The sequence below is a fragment of the Dendroctonus ponderosae genome, unplaced genomic scaffold, assembly GCF_020466585.1.
Source record: "Dendroctonus ponderosae isolate FM_Combo_2020 unplaced genomic scaffold, Dpon_F_20191213v2 Dpon_F_20191213_130, whole genome shotgun sequence".
NCBI classification, from domain to species: Eukaryota; Metazoa; Arthropoda; class Insecta; order Coleoptera; family Curculionidae; genus Dendroctonus; species Dendroctonus ponderosae.
The window spans coordinates 681-6,785 of record NW_026017425.1 but is presented as its reverse complement, the minus strand read 5'-3'; the positions used below and the strand labels follow the sequence as shown (position 1 = coordinate 6,785).

General features: G+C 33.5%; 1 long non-coding RNA gene across 1 annotated transcript; it reads right to left on the bottom strand.

Annotated features, from left to right (window-relative positions):
- LOC125503184 lies at positions 1-357 on the bottom strand. Its single transcript, XR_007280709.1, has 2 exons — positions 230-357; positions 1-153 (listed from the first exon to the last, which is right to left on the bottom strand). It is a non-coding gene; the product is annotated as an uncharacterized LOC125503184 (long non-coding RNA).
- Between the last annotated feature and the right edge of the window lie 5,748 nt (positions 358-6,105).

Sequence of the window (6,105 nt, the reverse complement as noted above, 5' to 3'; positions counted from 1 at the left end):
TATTATAATTTAAATATATTATACAATATTGATTTCAAAACATTACAGGATAGATTCGTTTCAAATCTTATAATGCAAATTGACCTGGCCCAGATGTCTGCCTGTTCCTCCCATCGCGTTATTCATATTTAAATATGGTTTCAAATATTTAAACTAGTACAGGTTTCGCGGATAAACATGGAAACCTTAAAGTGATTAATTACGGGCCTAATAAAATATTTACGCTTACCTTTTAGAGCAGGGCGTGGATCTCGCAGAGCGTCTCAATTTAAGTGTTAGCAAGGATTTTATTTTGGCCCGAAACTGCTGTTTGTTCAACTAGTTGATTTTCTATTGTAAATTGCTGGTTTTTTTCGCTTTTTCTCTCTAAAAAATGATTCAAATTATTTCTTTCCCCATAAATTTAATTCGGTAAAGTTTCGAGCATTTGGTTGTGGGGTGAGAGATTTGAAAGTATTCCAATACGTTGATCCAGTGCAGCAATAAAACATCGCCGGCTCGTAAGCAAGTCTGCATTCCAATTTCCTCAACATTCCAAAAGCAATACGTAAAACTCTCTCTATCTCTAGAGAGTAATAAATAAATAACGCAATCCACTATTCGAATGCGAACCTCAAAAATGTATCAGATCGTTTAAATGGGAACGTTGGTCGCTTCATCTTTTTGGCAGATTTGGAAACTTTCGCAAATAAACCTTTGACGGTTTAACATCATTTCTAACGCTTCGGCTGTTCCATGAAAATGGCTTCTGTGTGTGCATTATTAAAATGTGATCGCCTGCCTTTGAATTATTTCCACTGCCGGCTTTATTCATGAATAAAAACTGCCAAATGCGAACTATTGAACAAGCTACTAAATCAAAACGCATATTTGTTTATAAATGCTATTTATAACATTCTAGACATTTGAAAACATTGTTTTTATTCATGTATTTAAAGTGTCGCAACTTTTACAATTAGATGATCCGTTAAGCTATTCGATAACAATACACGTTGCAATTTTCTATGTTTGTGTTGTTTTTGGATTTAATTAGTGATAAGAGGATTTAATTTGTTTCTAGAAATAGATAGCTATCTTCAAATAATGCAGAATTTGCAATTAATCTTATGAAAAATTGCAACCAATTACTTTTAAAAGTAGCATAGCGCATCATTCTGAATCAACTCAAGAAAACAAAGCGCACTCCTGCCAATTTTCGAAATTTGAAATTTGAATTAAACGGCTCGATTATGGTCTTAGTTCGTAACCAGACAACAAGCAAGACGTAAGTAAAGACGTTCGTTAATATTCCACAAGAATCATAAAAATCAAACAAAACATCCCAACCAACTTCAGTGAAACTTTTTCGAATACAACAAAAAAATATATAAATGAACAGCTCTCGCATTTAAATGATCTCGTGGAATTTTCAAGCGTCTTCTCTTTATTTGCCGAAACGCGGTATATAATATTTATTTACCGCCTTCTGGAAATTTGCATTTCAGATATATTCCCTTTTCAACATTCTCCTTCGTAACGGATTCAGGATGCGGCCTTTTGTCGGAATATAATTATATTATTTATTGTTTAGTTCGCTGATGCTCTTGGATTACAAACTAGCTTTGAGATCGATTCTCAAACCAGACTAGTTGCGGTAAGAGAATGAAAAAAAATGAGAATAAATAATTACTCCCAAAATAGGATAGAAACAACTGATGAAAATGCAGTACCTACTGAAACTGATCAGTTTTCCGTGCTTATAGGCAATAGAGGGAGAAATCATAAATATTTTTTCCAAGACTGCATAAAAGACCCTAAAACTTTTCAGTTTCAAGCAACGGCTGCTAAAATTGAACTCTTCTGAAGAAGTTTGTAGTTAAAATTGTTTAATACACAGACTGCACATATTGCACAATTTCCATTTATAAAGTCAAGGTTCATTCATCACTTGGAACATTTTTGATTCTGTAACTGTTTTAATTCGAAACTTGTAAAATCTTAATCAATTTCCAACATTTTAGGTTAAGCAAAAATCCCGATTTACTTAACGTCTTTTAGTCAAGGTTCTCAAAGAAACTATCAAAAATTGAAGACATCTTGGCTCAAAAGAAAATCAAGCAATTCAAATAGACATGAAAAACATTCAAAAAAGCGACTGAGAAAACTAACTAAAATCCGAATTCGAATTCGAATTGTATAAAACTTTAAACATGCATAAGGTCTATTTTCTATTATATTCTTCCTTATGCCTTAAGGTCCCATAACTATACGAACTATCAAACATGAGCGTGTGTTTAAGCAAACTACAAATATTCTAGCTAAATAAACCAGCATCCGAATTGAGTAGAACTTTTTATATTTCTTCGGTCAAGTTTCAGTTATATCGAATACTATAAGTGAAACTTGACTTGAAACCTCCTTGACCTAATATTTACGGAAATTTCAACGACTAGTTGAGTTCAAATTGACAGTTATTTAAAATTGAAATTTGGTAAAATCAACAGTTCAATGGAGTGAAACTCTATCTAAACTGTCAATAATTTGAAATCGATAGTGAATATCAGCATTTTTAATGGAAAATAAAAATGTTTCCAAAAGACACTTACCCAAGAAGTGCATTTGTAAAGTCGAGTTTCCCCACTCTGCAGACATTAGCTGTTTTAGTCGCAACTATGCTGGAACTAGAATTGAGTAAAACTTTCGACTTTTATAAAGTCAAATTTTAATATTAATTTGTTAAAATGTTATATCTGTCTGGAAACTCAAAAATCCATTTGAGGTTTGGGGCAAAAGAATGAATGTCCAAATATGAAAGTTTCTGAAGTTATAAATGCAAGTTTCTCTTATTCTTCTCCACATCTTGCCTGCTTTATTGATTAAGAAAGTTACGAGTTATCTGAATATTTAAAGCAACATTCGAACTAAATAAACCTGGTTAAATTTTACAAAATTTGTACCCAAGGTTTCGTTACATACTTCAAACATTTCAGAGGCTTTTGCGGAAAAACCTAACAAGGATTTCAATCAAGTGAAACTCTCCAACACTCGAAGACAGAGTTGTAGCTGAAAGTTGCGGATCTTCAATGGAACACGCCGCAGGTATCAAGTTTGAGAAAAATCCAACTCAAGTGAAACTTTCAATATTTATACAGTCAAGTTTCCTTTAAACTGAGAGTCCCAGTTGAGTGAAACTTTGAAAGTTGAAGTTGAAATTGTGGCTATTGAAACCGGGAAACGAGAAAAAGGACTTGGAAACTAAACACGCAACAATGTCAGTTTCACACAAGCAAATTTACGATTAGGCCTGGACCTACTTGTAACTGTGGTGCCAGAATCTTGTTTGCAATTGCCGAACACGATTTATTCCGCACAGCTAATGGTCATTCATATTAATATGCATGCGAAATCGAATTATTTCACGGGGTCAGATGTAATATCTGTATTTTCTGCAACAAAGCCGAACGGCCATCGATTTTCGCATTAAATTCTAAAATCAACCGGGCAGCTCAAACATAAATAAGCTATTTTCCTGTAATTCGGATTAGCTTTTGCATAAATCAGTTTCAGTCGAAGCTAATCCCCTTTCAAATGTATGCTCGGTTCAAATGGGATAATTATGTCATCGTACGTTATTCAATTATTCATTGAGTAATTATTAAATATTTTCGTTGCAATTGCTTCAGCTTCAAACGAGACTGTTAACAATGTTATCCTACTAATACTTACAGCAGAAAGTTTCTAATAAAAACATGTTAATTTAGATAAAATAAAGTTCAATTTAGAACTAGACGCTGGACGAATTGAATTGAAAATCATTGCAACGGCGTTAGTATAAAATTCATTAAACCTCTTTGATTATCCCGATTTAAAGGAACAGGCGACTCCTGTTCTTTACAACAATGAAGCGTCGAGAGGGCATATCTTTGCCGATTTTATTGCCAGTAAAACGCTGTCGGCATTTTGTTGCAATTTCAAATGGAATTCGCAAGGAAAAACGAGCACCATTAGAGGTAATAAAGCCCTTTTTATTTAGACAACGTTGAATTTTTTTAAACGTAAACTACTCCCTAATAAATAGTAATAATGAAGTCTCAGAAACAATGACGAAAGTATTTTGCTAGATTAAAGGCTCTAACCCAGTTATAAATTCGCGACCTTTGAGAATCAGTTGAAATTTACAGGAAAGTAGAAAAAAATGGCAAAATGATTAAATCTGTAATTCGACTGATATTAAAGTGCGCGCCTGGCAAATGTCCAGCTTGATATACAATAAGTGATTTACATTGTAACACTAATTATTTAGCTGCAAATACACACTATAGCAGACATTCCGTGTAACGATGTCGAATCATGGAAAGCAGCAGTAATTTGCAGAAACAGAGACATGATGATGTTCAATGGCCATTTAACAGCAATCCCGGCTGAATTCCGTCACTAAATATGCAAACTATTATTGATGCCATAAATAACGATTATGAAACGTTAATATGAATAAAATTGAAATCCTGTTGAAACCTGCTAAAAATTTTTTTTTAGAGAAAATCGAGTTAGATCTTCAGCTGTTAGTTCTTGAATGTTTACAAAATATGTTTGCTAACGACTCTAAGAACACACGAAAAAATTAATAAAGTTTATAGTCATCCAGATGGATGGCTCGATAGATAATGAATTAGCCTTCATTCTCAATTTTGGACGATAACGAGAAAATGGCCCATCATCCCGAGCAGTTTTTAAAAAGTTTCTCCGATTATTCTCAAACGGCTCTTAAAAGTAATTACTGCTCTTAATTGGTTATTAGTTGCCAAAGTCCCGTAGGAATCCTCAAGATTGCTAATCAGATTACACTTTCCGCTAATTAATTCGATGCGAGTGATGAATTAGTTCAACTTCTTGTGTCTGCTATTGGAATTTTCAACTAATTTTTAAGTTTGATTTAATGAATAATGAACTTTATTTACTCCACTTAAGGAATAAAACCTGGAKGCTTAACGAAGAAGCAAGCAAGAAAAAGTGGAAATTTATTAAAGATGAGCGCGACAGTTTGGAAGTACYAAAAACCAAACAGAATAAATTAAATTTTGAATATACGCCGCCAATGACCAAAACTAATGTAAAATTACTTCWAGAAATACTTTCAARTGATTTGGGAGCAGGCAAAAATWATCYGACTAAATTMATTTCCYGRYGGAAATTGTTCTCAACGATTATTTTGCATAAAACCAGTTCAACAGGGCAGAAAGACCGATTGGGTCGATAGCCTTTTTCTGTAGGAAATAAAGATTATTTAAATATTATATATATACCAGTTCAACTGTGTGATTTTCATAATAAAAATAATATTTCGCTGACAGCCCGGGAAGTTTTTCGGCAAATTATCCAAACCGACCGTTCAAGATTAAAATGTCGCATTCTCTGAATATCAATCGCTCGAAACTCAATTAAACGATTCAATTTTAATATCTTTCTGCTGCCATGTTTTAATATGAAAAAAGGTAAAAAATTCGAAAACTGTCGCTGCTATTTAAATATAGATATTAAAAATTCCGAGAATTTTCTGCCCCGCAGTTTGGGCTTTAACAGGGACTTGATGGTGTTGATATAACTTGAAGAGCTGTTCAGAAAGTGAGCAAATTTAATTAATGTTTTTCCTCATATATTCTGTTTTCATTCAATGATATTTACATTATTACGAAACGAAACGGACATTATTGATTCAGCTTTTCTGATAATTACTAAGCAAAGAAAGTTAGATTTCCAGCAGTGAATCAGAGGAATCAGGGCGGGAAATTTATCTCTCATCATTTGGAACTTTCAATCGTAACTTCTCATCGGAAACATGTTCTATCATAACGGAGCATCTGGCCGGAAGTTGAGGACCATTTATTGTAGAGTCGTGTCGCGAATATTGCAGATAAAACATACGCCACTGGGGACATATTATATGCAAATAGATTTTCTGGAGCCACTCAATACTACAAAAGTAAAATGTAAAGATTTACAGCTGCGAGTGCGGCTTGTGCATAACAATGCAAGTGGAGGAACAGCTCTGGATTCAGAAATAATGTTTGAACGGTTTTTGTCTACGTTCAAGTAGCAAATTCAATTTGTAGCATGCTCGACTATTGA